This window comes from Camponotus floridanus, unplaced genomic scaffold (genome assembly GCF_003227725.1).
Source record: "Camponotus floridanus strain SB8 unplaced genomic scaffold, Cflo_v7.5 scaffold61, whole genome shotgun sequence".
In the NCBI taxonomy this organism is placed as follows: domain Eukaryota; kingdom Metazoa; phylum Arthropoda; class Insecta; order Hymenoptera; family Formicidae; genus Camponotus; species Camponotus floridanus.
In genome coordinates, this window is record NW_020229781.1 from 941,094 (window position 1) to 963,677 (window position 22,584).

At 26.6% G+C, this 22,584-nt stretch overlaps 1 protein-coding gene across 5 annotated transcripts in view; it reads right to left on the reverse strand.

The window, feature by feature from the left end:
- Positions 1-22,584, reverse strand: part of LOC105254467 (glutamate receptor ionotropic, NMDA 2B) — a 176,159-nt gene that overhangs the window by 86,126 nt on the left and 67,449 nt on the right. For 4 of the 5 annotated variants that reach the window (XM_011263153.3, XM_011263151.3, XM_011263152.3 and 1 more), the window contains exon 1: positions 5,654-5,739. The exons of the other annotated variant lie outside the window; for it this stretch is intronic. The gene's annotated coding sequence lies outside the window, so the exon portion shown is untranslated. Of the gene's footprint in view, positions 1-5,653; positions 5,740-22,584 lie in introns of those variants that run through there. 5 annotated transcript variants of the gene reach the window in all.

The following is a 22,584-nucleotide window of genomic DNA, read 5'->3' on the forward strand; positions in this document are numbered from 1 at the left end:
TGTTACTATCATCAATAAGTGACCTTTCATTAACCAGCATAAAGTATATAAAATAAATGATATATGCTGTCGATAACAAAAATGATAAACTGTCAACACTTCCTGCTTTATTTTATTGATTGTCGGACCTACATTGGGAATGACATTTGTTTTAACTTTGATACATTGACAGCTATTTCATTATTGCAAAATGTTTCTACTGCACGCTCTACTGTCGATTCCGATTACATTTATATTTTGAACATATAATGCGTAAAAAATATTTTTTAAATATTTGATTATCTTTCTTTAGGAAGTTGCCATTAATCATTGACATAATAAAGTGATTTAAACGAAGATTATAATAATAGAAGCATTATACGCATTAATGTCACGTGCAAATTCAATTTATAATTTATAATTTATAATTTGTAATTTATAAGTATTAATATATTTAATTTTGCGTACAAACAATTTTAATTTCAAATCGTTATTCAAATATAAAATGCAAATATGTTCGTTCTTAAATTAAATGACGAAGAGTTGCAAAACATTCTTGCATAGTAATAATTTTTATTCTATATTACGTAAACACGACTGTGATGCTTTGATATAATTTTACTTTCTTTCTATCACGGAACAAAATAATTAACATGTAATTTAAATAGTAAATTTTTTCTGTAACATTTTGTTTTTTAAATAGAGAAAAATATAATAATTATTTATACATTTTTTATGCAATTAACAATATTGATATTTTTACGTTATTATGTATTATATTACCAATTATTATCAGATCATAATTACTAATTCGGCTTTTAATGTATATGTATAGTATAAATATTTCATAATATGTGTGTATTATGAATATTTCATAATATGTGTATATAAATTGTATATATAAAATTAATAAAATTAATGGTTAAATTTAAAGAATTAAATAGAGATAAAAGAATTTAGTTCTTTCTATATGCATAATATTGTTTAATAATTTGAAAGTGAATAGTAATAAAACATGCAAAGTGATAATTACGTGACATAAATTCTTTCACAATTTTTAAATATATATGCCTTATTAGATTTGTCGAGTTCATTATTATAGTTTCTTACTTTCTTTCTTTCTATTCTGATCTTTTTCGTAAGACTATTTTTATTTTATAAATATATAATATTTTTCGTCATATTTTTCACCCATAATATAATTTTATCATATTATTTAATCATTATTTCTTAACTACATTTGAATAACAAATTAAGAAATGAAATAAGAAATTATCGACAATTAAAAAGAAGAAAAAAGGTATTTTTATATAGTTTTACATATCTCGACATATTTGAAAATTATCAATGAATCGACAAGCGATTATAGAATGATCTATAAATATCTTTACATATCTTGGGATATTTGGAGATTATCAATGAATCGACAAGCGATTAGAGTGGTTTACAGGGAATATTGGCACATATGTAGGGCTACAACATATAGGTTGAATTTTTGCTGCCGCGTTACTCTGACCCGCGTTTATCATCCTTACGTATCAAATTTCACGATATTGGACCATGTCCCATATGGATTGCCCTTTAGTAAACCGACTACTGACTATCGCAGATTCCTGTGGCCCAGCTCTATTTCTAAACCCTTGTCCCTTCTATTAAGGCACCAAATTAGTTCCATTATGTAAAGGAAGCTCCTATTCACTCCTATGCATTGATCTATTAATGATGATTACATAATCAAGCGATTTAATTATAAGGCCGAACATCATGTGCACATTCCTATAAGTAATTATAAGAATTATAGGATAATTATAGAGAATAATCCATTTAGTATCCACATTATTTTGTTTACTCATAAGACAACGTGGGTATTAAATGAATTATTTTAATGAAATTTATTAAATTATAGAAATTTTACTTAGCTTTAATAAGAAATAGTACTAATGTAGTAATAAATCATGTTTAAAATAATTATTATGTTGCATTCGACAAAATACAGAACTTAGAAAAAGATATTATATATCTTCTCATTTAAATAATAAAAAAATCTTGATTCAAACATCAATTTTGATTTACAAAAGTCAAAAAATTTGATAATCTTTGATAGTATATTTCTTTTCTTAAAGATTTTAATCATTTCTTTATCTGTTTTATTAAAAATATAAATTATTAATATATATAATTTTTGATAAAAAGATTAAACTATTACTTTTAATTATTTTTACAAAAAATATATAAAAAGGTTTAAAAATTTTTTAACCTCTCTTGCACATTTCATCTTTAAAAGCGTTAAGCTTTGAAGTGCACCGTATTGTATGAGAAGGACGGAAGTTGCATTGTACGCAAACTGCGATGTAGTAAACTGTGGAAATGACCGAGTTTAGCACGGACAATGTAATGAAATATGTCAAGTCATAATAGTTAAGGTGACCAAGAATTTCTTTTTTATACTAGACACTTCATCAGATTTTTTTTATGCAACCTATCCCGGTCTGATTAATGCCACAAATATCTTCTACCGAGCATGCTATCAACAGATGCATCCATTTTCCTTTTTCTAACTTTTCTAGATTTTTTAAAATTTTTACTTTCTTAGTACCAGAAATTCTTTTGCGTACTGGTCTACATTTTTCTTTTTCCTCTCTATATTTATATTTAAATGAAAAGCAGTATGCAGCTTGTTGAACTGCTTCTATTATTTGATTTTATTATTAGTATATCTTACTTCTCTTGGATAGCTTTGGATTTCGACTCATATATATCTAATTTCTGTATTTCACTTGCAAAATTGCACAAATCAACAATTTCGTATTCTTCTCTTTTACATTGTATATTATTTTAGCTTGCGAAACATTTGTGATTTATTGTTATAATGAGTCTAGATATTATTTAATAAATGAAAACACAGTCTTGTTACGAATTTCCGACATGATTTAAATAACAAGAGGTTATAGGTTAATTAACATTATCTCCATTAACACTCATTAATGATAATAATAATATAATGCGTTAATAAATAAATTGAAATTTTACAGCTTGTAAAGACACATCTTATCCTCGACTTTAATCCTCGATCACACTTGAAGCAAATATATTTTGAGGACATAAACATTTAATAACAATAGTCTGATTATAATTAATTCAAATTGTTTATAGTTATTATTAAATTAATTATAATTATTACCTAACGCTTAATTAATATCGAGTTTCTGTTATTAGTCACTTGCGGATTGCGGAAATGTGAATCATTAAAATTTATATCAATGTCGATATTTCATATCACAGTGTTACATTACCGGAATACACGACATGCATTTGTCCTATCTAATAACCGGTATCTCAGATAAATGACAATCCGATAATCGGTGTTCCGATTAAGCAGCGTCAGCATAATATATATATATATATATATATATATATATATATATATATATATATATATATGTATATATATTCAAAATTCTCTATTATTTTCCAATATTATTCAATAAAGAAATTTAATCGGCGTGATCACAAAATATACATTTTTCCAATTTATTATATTTATTAATTTATTTAAATATCAATTTAATATATTCTTTTTAAAATTAAACTTATTCAGTTTTTCTTTTCATAATTTTTTATTTCTATTTCAATTATAATATTTTTATTTCAATTACTATTTCAATTAATATTTTTATTTCAATTACTTATATTAAAATAATTATTTAATGATTTATCTCGATGACCTTGTCAAAGATATATCCATTATCACTACACTTTTATCTGAAATTATACTATATTCTTATAGATTATATAAATACAATATTTACTTTCTTCAGTATCAGTAACATCGTATATTATTAATATTATCATATTTTAGAGAATTTTATAATTCTTCAGTTATTTTCTTTTCATTATTTTTCGGAATAAAATTTATATATATAAAATAAAAAAGAAATTTTTCTTTCTAATTATTATGCATGCATACCATAACTTATAAGTGATAAAAACATTATTGAAAGAAGAACTATATATATAATGTATTGCATTATAAGTAAACTTCATCAATCCCTATAATAATAAGCAAAAGCTCTCTCTCTCTCCCCCTCTCTCCCCCTCCCCCTCTCTCCCTCTCCCCCCTCTCTATCTATCTATCTATCTATCTATCTATCTATCTATCTATATATCTATCTCTCACTCACTCTTTCTCTCTCTTAATTAGAAGGGAAAGCAAAGAACGGGAATTTCATCTCCAAGAATCGATTAAACATTTATCAGGATTTGATCCGTAGCTTCGTATTTGTTATATCACTTGATAGTTCCCCAATCATCGATGATTTCAATTTCTTTTCCATCGAACCGCAATTCGATATTCAATCAAGGATTGATTCGACATATGTACTGAACGAAATAACCCGGAACGCTGAGATCACCAGTGGAAAGTTTCGATGGAAACTACTGGTTCTCTCTCTCTCTCTCTCTCTCTCTCTCTCTCTCTCTCTCTCTCTCTCTTTCTCTCTCGTATCGAGACGACAATTAAATGTCGAATACTATTTCTTTTTGAGTTTTTGTACAATTTTTTACGGTTACTGAAAAAGAGAAAATTTCTGTGCTTTTTTTATTATGTGATTTCTCGAGTTAACAAAAAAAAAATTGAAATATTAGGAATCGTCGAGAAGACACAATAATTTACTATGATTGAGTTTCGCAAAGATTGAGTTTTTCTTTGAACTTTTCAAGAAAAGTGAGGAAGAGATGAATCGAGATGTGCAGCCTCAATTTTGAGTTTATCGACTTCCTAGAAGCCGGGAAGTTTTATTAAGTTATGTGAGAAAAGAAATAAGTATCTGAAGATGGAAAGTAAACAAAATCGTGTAAATAAATATAATGCTCAAATAATGCAACATGTCTAAAAGACATGTAAAGAAGAAAATACAAAATGCTGATAAAGTCGAGAAGAAATTTTTCTTAGGCGTTAATAATTTATACACCGGGAAGTACAAACATGCGCTGTATATATGTGTATGCGCACGTAAGTTCTTTGAGGTCGGATCTATAAAAGGATTTTCGATGGTACGCAACAGACGAACCGAGTTTGAGATGCTACTGCAAAGAGAATATCAAAAAACAAGCGACTAGTCGAAAGCAACCTCACCTGAATACGGGAAAACATAAGAAGAGATGTACCGAAGATTACAGAAAGGAACATAGAAGAGGAAAGAAGATAAGCCGTGTTTGTATTCTATACGCTCAAGTAATGTTTTTTTTTATCTTGCTGGAAAAAATAATTTTGTGCGTTTCAACGATGAATAAAACGGTGTCACGGTTTTTTCCGAAGAAAATTCCAATGTATAAAGTAAGTATGTATAAATATTAAGTGTTTATGGACATATAAACATTAAAGAAAAAGTTACAATGCTTTAATTTTCTTCGAAATTGCAGTGCCCATAATTCAGGACGAAATGTTGTACAATCCTTAATTCAATTAAAAAAGAAAAACCGCTCAAAGAAAAGAAAACCACTTAAAATCTCATTGCCATTGCCATAAATTGATGCATTTCAGAATTTCTAATTCATTTTAGAAATGTTTAAACATCTCGTCTTATATAGGGCCATATATAAAGTGCCGTACGCAATTGCTAGCGCTTCCCCTCGATTGCTAATAATGCATTCGTTGTGAATAAGACTAATTTACCTTTAAAGCTAGTTCACAATTAGAACCGGAATGATGGTGCCCATGGGATACAGCTATAAACAGCTTACACATGATAATGATACAGCCGGCTACCAGCTTAGGAGGTTAACTGAACAGTTTCAGTAGTGCAGAAACACATGATGCAACTATGCATATGATTTGCATTCGTTGGCATCCTATTTACATAATACATGTATAATGTACCATAGCGACAGGCATGTAAGTGCATAATGCTCCTGAGTACACGATAATAATCGCCCATTTCGATTATGTGCTTTATTTGCCTCAAGCACATCCGCGAAATTTCTCGCCAAAGATATTGACAGTCACTGAAAATAAGTCTCTTTCAGAAATTGTAAAGAATTTTATATAACATCTCTCTTTTGAGATTTCTTTCATTCATCATGCCGATTTACTTCCTGTTTCAATTATGACAATGCCTATTTCAAAATATTATTAAGATTTTAGATTTTTGGTATCTTTTCAGAAAAGTTTATTAAAAGATAAAAACATCTTTTTGAATTGTCTTTAATTTGTAAATAAAAATTTGTAAATAAAACTGCCTCTATTAGAAGATATTTTATTTTCTCTGCTCTTTGTATATGTTTAAAAATGACAATTGATTAGTTTCAGCAATTTACTGTGGAAACACATGCTGCATTGAGATTTAAATAATCTTTTTTTTTTACCCTATATATCTGAACTATATACTGAAAATTATACTAAATTATATAATGTATATATTATTAAATAAATTAATATATTAATAATATACATAATAATAATAATAATACTAAATAAATTAATAGGTACTTATTAAATAAATTCGCGTGTATATTGTTTGTCAATAAATAAAATAAGTTGGCACATTAATATCATACTCTTATTATCCTTATTATACCTCATTTGATAATTAATCATTCCTACTTGTCTAATGATTATAAAGATAAATAATGCTAAACTAATTTATAGTAATATACTATAAAGAGTAATATATTATATTACTGACTGTAAAGATAAATAGTGCTAAGCTAATCTACTTCTTTTAGCAACATAGAAAATTAAACTTTCAGGCACAGACCGCAAAGTCTTTTATACAGAGTATACATCAACATGTATTAAAGGTCTTTAAAGGACAGTAAAAAATAGTACAAAAAATACTTATGACACACTAAAACCTATGAAAAGATCTAAAGAAAAGCACTCTTTGTCATTTCGACCTTTCACAACTTTTAATTTTTACTTTTTTGCATTTTCTTTTTCCTCCGATTTATCTACGTTGTATCTTCTCGCTGATAAATATCAATTATTCATCTAGAAAAGCGATTATATACCTGCAAAGATTTTATTTTTTTATTATTATTTTATAATTAACACACTTAAACATTTATTTCTTTTAAGCAACAACTATATTTAGAAGAACTATTATTTATAATTCAGAGCAAATAAATTTTTGTCGTTTCATACCAATAAATATATATTCGAAATGACTTCCTTCCTTTTCTTTTATTTATATGTATATAAAATTATTTATTATATGAAAAATTATTTTATATAAAAACTATTTTGTGCACAAATTTATTTTGATTTGATACTTCTTTCAAATTTTATTTATATTTATTTGTAATATTTCCAATATTTAAAAATATGTAAGATATTTCTAATTGTAAATATAAAAAAATATGTATATATATAAACATTCGTAAATGTTTTAATACTTATCTTTGCAATTATGCTTTTTCTTGAGCACAGTTTGTTTTATTGCGTTCTTCATAGTGATAACATGACCTCAATGTATGATACAATGAATAACATAGAGATTTATGTATTTTAAATTTATATGTTATAATAACGCAATTTCTATGCTAATAATGTGACGGAGAAAATTTGCAGTCTTAGCATTTGTCGTTGCGCAAATTTTCATCGCGCAAACTTTGAACTGCATTTCCAAAGTCCTCCTTTGTTGGAAGTTAAGACATTTTCACTACAGAAGTACTTGTTTATGTGGATTGTTTTATTGTTCTATTATGAGCTAACGAAGATCGCCCTAAGCTATGTCAAAATAAAATATTCGAATTTTATAGATCGCATTCGTAAGATATTTTTTGATTCTATTTTTTCTTTAATTGTAATAGAATGACACAAATATCAAGATTCCTTGAAAGTCGAAATGACAAAGCAGAGCAAAACTGCAATACAATCGTGTGCAACTTATTAAGTACAACAAAAATATATTTCTCAGAATTATTGTCTATGAATAAAATCTTCGCAGTTATATAATACTTTAAGTGTCTTTGATCAAACAATACTCTTTTTGAAACAAAAATATAATCAATAGCAATATTAATCAATCATAAATTTATATGTATAGCATTAATATATATAATATAATATATATATATATATATATATATATATATATTATGAAGGATTTAACGCTATATATATATATATATATATATATATATATATATAGCGTTAAATCCTTCATTTCTTGCTAAATATACATATCTGCGAGAGATAAATAAAAAATTGACTGATTATGATATTGGCGCGGTTAATCATAATATACTATAATATATTACAATATTTCACAAAATAACTATATAATGTATAAGAAACTTCTTAATAATGCGATAAAATTCCTCTATCTATTGTAACCTGATTGACTAGTAAATATCCTAGTTCTGCCTTTTGACCCTAAATAAGAAATAGACCTCATGCTTTTCCGAGAAATTGAAGAAATAATACCCCCCCCCCCCATTGTTGCATCTCCTAAATTAGCTACTCTTATATTCTCCTTCTTCTTGCTTCTACCATCTACGCTTTTATGCCCCTACCTTCTATTCCTATTAACCAATTCTTCGCCATCTCAACAAACGTGAGAAACTCGATGGAACGAGAGGGCGATCCGCCATTGGCTGCAGTACTGTACGAAGTTAGATCCGACGAGACGATAAATTCAATAAGACAAAAGCGAGCTCCGGGGACATCAGTACATACTGTGGGGATCTCGCTTCCATGTCGCGTCAGGGGGTAGCGCTCTTATGCTCCCCCGGATAGTTCCCAGGGATGCCGAATAAAGAAGATAAATCGGGTAATCCCTAGGCACGTACGTGGTAAAAGTGGTGAACCATGTTTTCCGCGGTCATTACACCCGATATCGTCTCTAAGATGAATCCGATGTGCTGGTTCACAAACGAGGAAGCTAGTAAGAGATACTATTAAATGGATTTTTGGGTGTGACATCTGGCTGCCCATATGTCTTTATTTGGATTGAATAAATCAATAATACGAAAACCAAATAAAATAGAATAATTATTATGTCAAATCTATACGATATATAAAATTGTGACATAGGATTTGTATTTTTATAAAAAATGCAACTATGTTATTACAATATTATCCATCTTGTATTACAAACTTGAAATAAAAATTAATAATTAATATTTGATAAAAATAATAAGTTTTACATAAAGGACATTATTTAAATTTAATTTGTATTTGTATACTACATTAATTTTAATATCAATTTATGTGTTATTTACAAACAAACAAATTACATACTTCTAATAAAATGTAAGATTTCTATATACGTAAATAAACTATTTATGTTTTTATTTCAAAAATTCAAAGAGATCTTAGATTTATATATTAATATATTTTTATATTTTTTTATTAAAATTAAATGAATGTTATATATATGATTGTATTTACAAGATATCAGACATGATAATATTAGAAATAGAAAAAGTGAACATCTCAAAAAAAATGTATATTCTTTCTTAAGTGGCATGAATATATTATCAGATATGATGCAATTCAAGTATATAACATTGTAAACAGTGAAATTTCACTAGAAAATCAATAACATTAGTGATTACTTTCTTAATAAAATCTTATTACTTCAATCAGTAAAATATAAGAGAAGCAAAGCATATGTTTTCATTAAAAATTATTAAAATACTCAGTGATCTTTAATGACATGTTATATCATTACTATAATCATGACTTTTTCATTTTAAATTTAAGAAAGTATTGCATATTTAGAGACAATTAATCTTTCTGTATATGTATATATTTGCCTTATCAAGTAAAAGTAAACTTTAATTTTTAGTTTAATTAATTTCGCGTTACGAGATAATATATTTATTTGAGAAAACTGCGAACACAATCTCATCTTAAAGAAAGATAACGGTTAAAAAAAAATGAATAGCTCCAAAAAAACCCAGTATTTTACGGCAATGTAAGGTATATTGGATTATATGGGAAATTGTAACAAAGTAGAAAATAAGATATCGCCGCCTTTATATGGAACCGTTATTGTTAGGTCACATGATAAATAAATCTAGACTCTACTTTCCGAAACGCAAAATCCATGTACGGGTTCTTCCGCACGTCTAAACATATCCCCAAAAAGCATTTTCACATACCACACGTGCAAAGAAATGCCGCGCATTCACCGGAAAATTTACTGATTTATCGCACCCACAGAAATTCCATTTACTTTTAGAATAATATAGACACTGAAACTCTAATAACATTAAATAAACTGTATTTTTCTACATTTCAAGAGTTTTAGAAATTATATTAGTTTTTTGTGATCATTAAGCATTGAATGTTTAATTAAACATTACTTTATAACAAATATTTATTACGAAAGTTAAATTAATTATTATTGAATTATTTTTCCTTGTTAAATAAAAGAATTGCCAGAAATGCTGTCCCATCAAATATTAGAAGGACAATCTGATGACAAAAAAAATATACGTGTATGTATTCATATTATACAAAAATTTTGAAATGAAATAAATTGGTTAGAGATTTTATAAGCGATCAGAAAAGAAAGAAAAATATAATTGCTGTGCAATCTGTCTTCTGGCGAAAACGTGCAGATTACAGTATAAAATATATTGCAGCTATTTTTATAGAAGATATATAGATGCATGTGTGACATTCCAGTTTACGGTGTGAATGCAAACTACGGCACATTTCGGCCTACGATGGAGCGTCGACGTCGTGCAGCATGTGTACGATTGTGGTATTGTTTTCATTGGCACGATCGTAATTTCATTCCATTATCTCGTCCTCGCCAGTCGCGCACACCTCGATTTTCCGAATGAGAATAGAAACTAAGATAATTTAACACATTGCATTGCTTATTTAGAATGGAATATATTGCAATTTATTATATACTTATTTTGTCATCCTATAAGTATCTTCTCTTTTAGTTTCTTTTTATTTTTCCTCAATAATCTATGTAAAAATCAAAGAAAAATTTGAGATTTTCAAAAAGTTATATACTTGACGCACAGTATGATTTTAAACCATCTTTGATACAAACGAATAGAAAATATCTTTGTGCTCAGATTTTTTCACTTTATGAAGAAATTAATTTTATAATATATAAAAAAATTTTAAAATAATAAGATTTTAATTCGTATAAAAGTAATATATATGTTACTCTTTCACTGTAACAAATTTCAAACTTTTATGTAATTTTATACATATTTTATACATATTTAAAATTCAAAACACTATATTCCAACATAAAAAAATTTAATAACTTTATTATTATAATCTAATAGCATTTGCATCTATATTGTATCAATTAAGGATGTTTTGTACCTATTTTCAAAATATTGAGAATTTAATGAAAATTGTACAGAATGTCCTTACATATGTTTAGAATCTTCAGTACAATTTTTAAATCGATTTATTAAAGCGTTTATAAGTTATAAGGATTTTAATTTGCACCGAATTAACATGTGTTCTTATAGGAAACATATAATCACGTCGATTCAAATGACAATACACATGGAAATAATATTCAGAATTTGTTTAAAATTTGCAAAAGTTTAGATACAGAGGAAATATTTGATCAAATAATATTATACAAGTATTAACTGGTTAAAAAGATATTAAATATAATTTAATGAAGTTAGCCATGTATCTGTCACAAGGCGAAATTTTCTGCCAAAAGTTAATCATTTCGATTAACAAAATTCGGAATAATTCAATAAAAACGCAATAAATATTAAAAAATACATCTCTGCACTGTAGCTAAGATCAAATTGTAATATTCTACACAATTTCTCATACTCAAAATACATCAAAAGTGGATATTCGTCAATATTGATTTTCAGCTACTTTTTGCTGGGATTGTACGTACAAAACATCCTTGAAGCTCCAATTGAGAACATTAGCATTATACCTAATTATGAAGATATAATATCGTCCATAAAAAAATTAAATTTTTTCTAATATTTATCCTAATTTATGTTCTTATTATATTTATATTCTTATATTTATATTATTATATTATATTATATTTATATTCTTGTATTTTGCTCAGATGACCTACCTATCTTTGATAACAGTAAATATCGAATTTCTTTCTGATTATCTATCTACCTATCTACGAAGTCCTATGTCATCTATAATTCACGAACATAGCTTCTGCCACCCCGATTTTCCTCGCGTTTCATCCGAGATAATCGAATTCCATGCGTGACTCCGGCCAATCGCACGGAGATTTGCGCGATTCGCATGGACGACCGTGTGAAATTCTGTCACGGGAAGGAAAGAAAGGGAAAAGAGTCGATAGGACATGATCCTGAAATCGATAGAGCATTTGCAGCATCAAGTTCGCAAGCCGCCTGGTATATGGTGCGCATGGTCTCCGAGAAAGTATTTGCATTTCGACTCATTTTTGCCTGCCTTTGCGAGCTTACGCGTCAAAGAGTGTTCAATATTTCCGAGGTACATACTCTGATTTCATCGTGGATTCATCTTACACTCGATTTTCGCTTTCTTGTGAATAATTTGATATTGGAGTGTCCACCGCGTCTCTCTTGTATTTCTTACAACATGGGGTGTAAAATGATTTAGAAAGAACTTTTTAACGACAAAGGATCTCTACTGGTAGGAAGAGTGTTTGTCTTCGTTTAATTTTATTCGATTTAAAATAAAATTATATCCTATGAATATTTTATGAAAAAGCAAAATTAGTTCCATTTTTATATTTCGTCTCATATAATCTTATATCATGTCCCACTAGAATCACAGTGAACGATATTCATTTAACTTTCATGAATATTTTATGTAAATGAATTTAAAAACCATAGATAATATAAATCATATTGGTTATTCTCTCTTTTCTTTTATTATTCATATGTCCCATTAAATGTATGCAAGATAAATTTAAATGTGAATTCTCAATATCATATGTTTTAACATAAACGTTGATTGCACAATATATTTCATCAAGTATAATAATAATAAAAAATAAAATAAAGAATAATAATCGATATTATAACCTATTCGAAAAATAAATACCAATGGTTTTTATTGACTCTCATTTAGAAAACAATCGAGAGAAACTTTCCTCTTCTCGATACTTGAAAGTCGGAACACATCGGCCCAGTAGATACAAAAAAGAGAAAGAGAATTTCTAGCTGCATCGATATGGCTTTCTGAGAAGCTTCTCGTTACTTAACTTCCGAAAGAAAGAATATACCCCGCGCGCAGATCCCGTTTTGCTCTCTGATCTTCTTCCGGTTAGTAAATCACAAAAGCTCGACCGATCGAACAACCCCTTCTTTTAAAGACGCTTCGTCTCCTACGTTTATTCACCCTTTTATAGCCTCTCTTTTTAGCATCATGTTTTCTCGTCCAGTTTACTCTTCGCGGTTGTTCATCTCTTGTACTTTCCCTCTTTTGTTCTTTTTTCTTGTTAAAATCAGTTCTTTTATTACTTCACCATAAAATTTAAATGATTTTCATGATTTCAACATTTCATACAAAATATTTCTTAAACATTTACTTAACGTTTATATTATTTTTCATAATTCATTTTTTAAACGTTTTATTCTATACAAAATTCTAAACAAATCATATATTGAAATCATAAAAATCATTTAAATTTTATGGTTAATTATATTAATTTATTGATTGATAAATCAATCATTTGTATGTAATCTGATAATAAATAATTTTAAAAAGATATATATATATATATATATATATATATATATTCTATTATTGATTTATCAATCACTTAAGTGTTAATTCAATTAACCGTCAAATTTAAATGATTTCTATGATTTTAATATATGATTTTTATAGAGAACTTTGGGTAAAATAAAGCGTTTAAATGAACTATAAAAAGTAAAATAAATGTTTAAGAAATTTTTTGTTTGAAGAGGATAAAACAACTGATTTTTTTGCATATTAATATACATTTAAAATTAAAATATACTTTGTAGTTAGAAATTCTCTTTTATTGTATATATCACAGCGAAGTATATTTCACATATTACGCGAAAAAGATTTTACGTATATATTATGTACGTCTACGAGCAGTCACCACATTTCCGCTTACATTAACCTATTTACTTAGTAATACATGACGCATTACCGTTACGGATGCAAGTTGCATCAAAGTGTATGAATGCATTATACTCAAAACTTTAAAAAAGTATTCTAATACTGTGAGTTAGATGGAACTATAAGAGATATATCGAACTTTGATATTTTCTTGATAAATTTTACAACGTTATTTTGTATTATTTCCGCTATCTCTTTATCCAGATCATTTTAACATATGATTTAGTTATTTTATATTTGAGATATTTTACATACTGTTTTAACTATCTTACATACTGTTATCGTACTATTATTTGCAAATATTGGTCATATAATACGAAAAAATCATATAATACGAATCATATAATACGAAAAAATATATGAGAGAAATAAAATATATATAGCAAAGGAAAATAAATATGATAATATTGTAATGAAATGCTACCATAATATATAAACATGAGCGTATTGAAATGATAGAATTAAGAAAGTTAAGATAAATTCTTATATGACTGTAATGTAATGTTTTTATTTAGTCTTGATCGATAAATATCAAATTATTATTCACGATTCTATTTCATATAAATTTATTAAATATTAATCAATTAGCGAAATATAATTTGTAGAAAAAATGTTATCCTGATATCGAAAATAAGCAAAAGATATTACTTATTGTCACATATATTAAAAGAATGAAAGATAGGAGAAGTATAAACATGAAAATTTAATATGAGATGACAATAAATAGCGTGATAGTATTTGAAAGTTATTTTCTCAATTTACTTAAATTTAAGGAGAGATACTCCCCTAATATTTTAGTAAATTAAGATTATAATAAAGCTCTCCTAAATATTTACAGCAGCGTTCCATGATAAATATCGCCCGTTCAAAACAAATATGTACATACATAATTTGCAGTTAAATAATGCATATCGAAATAAAATCTCTCGAGATAGTTTATCGCGAGATCGCTCGCAGCGTTATAACCTCGCTAAAATGATTCATGCTGTCACGACAAGCTGACTGTGTAAAATTTAAAGCAAACCAATCGTATGTCAAACTGGACATTTTTTGTTTAACCTTTGAAATAACCACATGCCTTTGAATAAACCACATGCGGTTCGCATATACTGTGCGCTCGATATATGTCGGTGAAGCTTAACGTTTTGTGCAATCTCTGACAGGACTCGGACTCCTGGTGACTCGCGATCCCGCGGAAATGGTCGTTTTCCACGTGTCGTTTCGCTTATCTCTGCTGGGAATAGTCGGAAAATTTCTTTCAGAGACGAATTGTGAGCACTGTCTGGGAGCACAGTCCGCAAATAGTTTCGCATTTTACTACTACTCCACCGACTGCATCGGGGTTACAAACGTTTCCTATTTATGTATGTCCAGAAAAGTTTATGTAATATACTATCTGACACTGTATGTAATATACTATCTGACACTGTCAACTTGAGATATTTTAATTTTAAATAGCAAATAGCACTAATGCGTTTAAATATGATATTTAATACAGGTTGCATTGTAGAGAAAAATACTCTTTATAAATGTAACGTATGAGACCCATTATTAACTTAACAGTAAAAATTAGATAGCAAACTGATATAGAGATATTACGATATATTCATTTTAGGTCATTGAATTATGAGATAGAAAGATAGGAAATATAATATCAAACATTTTTATATTTTGATTTTACGATCGCTCGACAAACATTTGTCATGCTTTTGCTTGTAATAATTTGCATAAAATAGATTTCTCGTTTATAATTTCGGAAATTGAATTTGAAATTATTATCTGGTTTAAATCCATAATTAAAAATTCTTGCATAATAAATGGCCTTTGTACAGTCATATTGCAGAGTATTTCACAAAGCTATTTAAACCATTTTTTGTAGTTAAAACATTTGTCATTTAAAAAAATATCTATACAAAGGCAACTAAAAGGATGAAAATACACAATATAAAAAATAAGCACTTAAACCGTTTTTTGTGTTTAAAACAATTATTATTCAAAGAAACATATATATATATATATATATATATATATATATATGTACATACAAAAGCAATTAAAAGAGGATTAATTTAATATAATATAAATAAACAAAACTTTAATATAATATAAATAACAGGTTTAAAAAAACGTAAAAAAGAAATAAATAAAATAAATTTAATCCTTTTCTTTCAAAATAAAATAAATTCAAAATACTTTTTCTGATATTTTACTGACTACGTAATAAGAGAAAGATTAATTATATTGATTGCTTATCCTTTAACAAGAAAAATAAATATCTAAAATACATATTTCAAGTAAAATAAATAGATATTTAAAATACATATTACAAGTTTATAAGATTAACTGAAGAAAATTTTAATTAACAAGAAAATTAATTATTATCTCACATTAACCATTTATAATCTAATAGAAGAAATAACTTATTTAACTATTTTTGTTCTTTTTTTTCAACCACTTTTTGTGCCTTTTGCATTTAATACAAATGCTAGTTTTGTGTATACGAAAATTCTTTTACTATATACAATATAAGTATCTATATATAAGTGTTACGTCAAACTTTCATTTATATAATAGTTTGACTATTCTAAAGTTGTCTTCACGTACAATTAATATTGAGCCATATCATAATAAACTTACACATATCAGTTTGAAATATAGTTGAGTTTCATAAGAGAACTTTATATATTAATATATGCTATATATGTTTATATAGATATATGATATATAGATATGTGTGTGTGTGTGTGTGTGTGTGTGTGTATGCATGTATGAATGTACATATAACGTGAGACACTTTCGCTTAAGGTTTGGCAGTAACGAAGTCAGTACATATAGCTTATCTCGGACTACCTAGAGATAGTTACATCTAACTTACAGAACAGAATTCGTCTCCAAGTTGCATAATATTGTTCTCGACCTGTGAGGCACGTTGCGTTCATTGTTGCAGACCAAGGTTCTGTGTTGAACAGCCTGCTACTACTCGCTTTTGAAACTCCCGTTGTAATTTTATACTACTCAGACTAGCGATTGATTACAAATCAGCATTCACTCTTTTAATGTCATTTAGTAAGTGCTAGATCAATAAACTAATTTATCACATCAATAAATTATTGATTACAATCATCTATGACAAACTGTGTATAAATAGAATTCACATATTTCGCAATTAATATCAAGTTAATTATATCAAGTTAATTATACATGTATTTCTTATTATAAAAAATATCACCAAAGTTTGATTTATCAAAGAATTGGCACACACACATACACACACACATTTACTATAATTATTATTATGCATATATATAACAATTATAATAATTATTTAAAATATTTATACGTATATAGAAAGAAAACATATACATACGTACATGTAAGAAAAACTAGAATTTTTTATTTGCTTATTATTTTGTTTAAATTCTTATTTTTAGTGAAAAATTTAAAAATCAATAGAGAAACTGTTTATTCAGCTTTATTTTGAAGAGATACGATAGTGTTTCATAAGCATTCCTCTGTGTTTTGTATAATAAATGATCTCTAATATAATTCTAATATATTTTTTATTTGAGATGTATAATTATTTATATTTTAAAATTAGTCTATCAAAAAACAATAATACATATACATTTTTCACAACAATAATACATATAAATTTTTCTTTTGTAATATATATAAATGTTTAATTTAATGTATATAATTTTTTCTAATATATAATATATAAATTTTTTCTGTTTTTAAAAAAACGAAAAAATTAGAATTTATAGTTTACGTTATACATCAATATTGAAATACATCAAATTGAATAATCTTTAAATAAAATATCTTTTTTCCTCCCTCTGTTTATCTAAGAAAAAAATTTTGTAAATTATATACCAAATTATCCTCTTCTTATTTGGAAATAGTTCCATTGTTTCTGTATAAAAGCTACATTGGGCACGAACGAAGATTCAATTGTAGAAAGATCGACGTGTTGCTACGTAACGATTATGTGTGCTCGAGCGGAGGACCATACAATAGCATCTCGGGAAAGGAAACGTTCCGGTAAAGCGTTCACTTTTGAAACGACGTGTGAAACTGTACTAAATACAATCATCGCGTTGCCGATGAAGTTGTTGCATATATTCCATTATTCTATCCAGATTGAGTTTTATCGTGTTCATTTGCGAATACAAAATAATTCCCGAGTGGTATTCATTGTTTTTTACATGATGATTTAACAATTTATAAGAAATATTATGCACATTATTATTATTGCATAGTAAAAATCTATAAAAAAAACACAAACTGTTGCAAAAAAACATAGACGTGCGTAAACGTATGTATGTTAATTCGATGAGTTGCATCAAATTTTTTCCTCTTTCAATCAAATGTATATTTAATGATAATATTCTTATAATACTAAAATGTTTTGTTATGTATGTTCAAAATAAATGACATTATATTTATATGAGTGTTAAATGGCTTAAAATTAAATAATAAATATTTTATGTCTTTATAATTTATTATCATAATTATTGCAATAAGTAGAAAGTATCAAAAGTCGGATATTTTCAATATTATTTCATCGCTTTTGTTGAACATTTTTAAGCAATTTAAAATTTCTCAATTAAGTAATTCAATATCACTTTTTGGAATAAATCTCCTCTCGATTGAGAGGTAAATGTGATTGCAAATTTCTCAATTCGTATACTCTCAAATTGGTTCCAATATAATACATCAGCGAATATGTTTGTATTTTGCGGTTTCTATTTTCGAATAACCTGGATAATCGGTAGCCGCCAATCACTGTATGGTCAATGGGATATAAATCATGCATACAACGACATATTGCGGGACAATAGATTAATTGCTCGGAGGTTGGAATAGGATTTTTGCACTTGTGAAAAAATACAATTTTTTCAGTCAACTAGCAGCTGACTGAAACGTGCCATGCTCCTTATGCATAATCAATATGCTCGTATAGTTATGTATGGTGCAAAAAATGCGTGCGTGCAAATGTTACCCGCGTTTGCTGCTCGAAATGAAGTTGTTGAAAAAGCCAGTAATATATAGTTTATCATAAAAGCACTTTACAAAAATATCGCAATCAATGCACGTTACATTATACATTTAATATGGAACAACGATATATAAACGTACTACAATATATAATAGTACCGCTAGCTCGATCTTTAGTATTCGTGTAAATAAATTATTGCCGCAAATAAATAAACGTATCCTACAATACTTTATGTATTTATTTATTATATTTTATATATTTTATATAGATATATTATATGTAGCGAATCTTTTACAATATATATAGTTTTGTTTAAAATATATATTTTCATTATTTTCATTTTGTTACTAAAACTGAGTAAAGTTAGATTTAAATATTTGAATAATCGTAGTAGTATATTTCATTTAACTATATTTAGTCGTGTGTTAATTCGAAGATATTCTTTAATATATTTTGCTACAAAAACTCAAAGAAACTTTTTTTATATTTTATATTTTTTATTGAATTTTTAAAAAATTTATATATCATGTATATAAAAAACTGTATCAAATGGCAAAGTATATTTATTTTTTCGAGGATATATGTATACAGATATTTTTTTGCTCATCGATCAGTGATGGGATAAAAATCATAAATTATTTGCTAGCGTGAATAAAATTCAAAATATGAAAAAAATATTTTTGAAGAAAATTTCTGATAACTTGGATAAAAATAATTTAACATACTTCTATTCCTAAGCAGAATAAATATAATTTTATAAGAAAATTTGAAAGTTTGAAAAACAATGAAAGATCTTGAAGTTGTCAGCCAAGTTGAAATATGTGGGATAATTAACTTTGTCTGATCTTCATTAAGCTGCCTTGTGAAAATCAATATACATTAACTGTTGCAAGGACTGTAACTTATTAAAAAAAAATATATATACATATATATATATATATATATATATATATATATACATATCAGATATAAATTTTTTATAAAATACATATGTAGTATGTCATAGAGAATATTTTCATTTCAACTAAAAAAATCAGTTATTTTTAGATAAATTTGATTCGTGGCTGATGCTACGTTACATCTAAAAGGCAAAATATGTATAGCAACATAAATTTTAAAGTAAAAGCTAAACCAACTATGATTCAATCAGTAATTCAGAAAGCAGAAGAAACTCAACAGATTATAACGATTTAATTAGCGTTAAGGTCTTTACTATTTATCAACAGAGCAATTGAAAACATCATTGCAAATATTATAATTAAAATAGTATAATTAAAATGATTATATTCACGTAAGACGAATATCTCGATTATAACGCTAATAATTATATCATTTAAGTTAGACGGCGCACTTCACAATGACATCTTAATCCATTTCGACCGGAACACAAAATGGAATTCGAAGAGACGGAAATGAGTGCGGCAAAATCCCGTATCTTAATTGCGTCCTTAATTAAAGAGCTTCTGTTTACGCGCAAGTTGGAGCTTCTATTCTTTGCCGTGAAACACAAAGATTTAAAAGTCATCGGATCTTCTCCATCGCGACTTGTTCGCAGCACTCCTTGAGCGTGATTCGCTTAATAAATTCCTACCACCTAATTAAAGAAGCAAGGGATTGTCGATAAAAACTTTAATGGAACAATCAGATTGCCGCATTTGAATGAAGAAGCAAAGTCTTCACATGTAAAAAATCAACTAAGAATACCATATTTCTTGTCATTATCAATTTTACAAGACTGGAAACATTGTAATCCTCATTTTTTATCATATAATCCTTTCGAGAGAATTTTGTTATCATATAATCCTCCCAAGATTAATCAATCTAACTGAATTGAATTGGTCTGAGTCTCCTGGAACTTAAATCTATTTTCGTATATATTTCAGATTTTAAAATGTTTTATAAGAATATAAAAAAAACTTTAAAATGTATTATGAAAAATTTTATTCTATAATCATATTATCTATTTTAAAAAGCAATTCGTTATACAAATGCTAAAAATAAATATATTTAAAAATATAAATATAATAATATCACTATATATAATGCCATTGAATATTTAACACACACATTATAATAACGTAAAAGAGAGAATATTATTTAATCAATTTATTAATGAAGCACAAAGATAATATTTTATTCTAACGATGAGAGATTCTAAGAAACTTCTGAAATCCGTGTGCAAAATAGACAAGCAAGTCATCCCCTGTGTAGATTTCGTCCTCGTCACAGTTTATCATATTATTCCTAAGTATAAAGCGAATGTTCCACTAACGATTCTACTATTATTTTCTAGCAGTTTCATTTGAAATATTTATATCAAACACAACAAACTTCTGTCGCCCGGGATTAAACAAAATATTATTGTTGTTAACATTAGTATATTAAATTTATGCTTAATCCCTCGATATTTAATATCACAGAGAATACGTTTCATATTTGTTGGCAAATGATTCATCTAAAAGCGGAGATTGAATTGAAACACGCGTTTGTCGAATTTGGTTCAATAGTGTTGCGCGAAGCCGACGTTAATCCCAGATTAGACACAGGAATAATCTCACGCGAAATAGAAACGGGTCTTTGACGTATAAGGTGCGTTTCAGGCAAGGAATTAATTCATTGGCACACAAATTCATGGCGTAAAACGTGGCTAATCCATTAAAATAGATATTTTTTATGTCGATATTTTATGCAAATGTGTGCTGTTTTAAAGCTTCAATTCTAGAAATTCAATTAAGCTTAATTATCTTATAGAGCACAACGATGTTAATGTTCAATCATTTGGGCACCGAGAGAGATATTATTTCACACTTTTTTAAGATTGTTTTTATTATTATTTAAAATTTTATTTGAAATGTTTTTCATTTATTATTTATTAATTTTTTTATAATTTAATTATTTTTATTTAAAATTTTTGTCATTTATTATTTATTAATTTTTTTATAATTTAATTTTTTTTTTGCAAAACATCTTTGAATTAGTTAAAAATAGTTTTGTCAAAGCTGTCAACCTTTAGATTGAAAAAGGGTTCGTAATAAATTTGTAAATATAGTAATCAAATATTATATAATAAATTGTTATATATACTAAATTATTATGTATGAAGTATAATTATAAATAAAAAAATACATGATCATGTATTTTAATAAATGCCATTTTATTTTTCAAATTATCAATTTTGTGCTATATTACAGTCAATTCCACTATAGTTGATGTGCATCGAATTAAAAATAAGGACAAAAATCTAATATTTATTTAATTTCCCGTTAATATATATACAATATTAAAAAAATTATTTAAAAAATTATTCTCGCAGAAGTCTAATAATATATTATATAATATATCATATGATATGCTATATATAATATTATTTAATATATACATAATTATATATATATTATATATAATTATATATAATTATATATATATTATGTATATAACATACATATACACATATTATATATATAATTATTTTATTTAATATGTATTATTATTTATAATATGTGTATATATACAGGGTCTACCAAAAGTGTGGAAACCCCTAAAT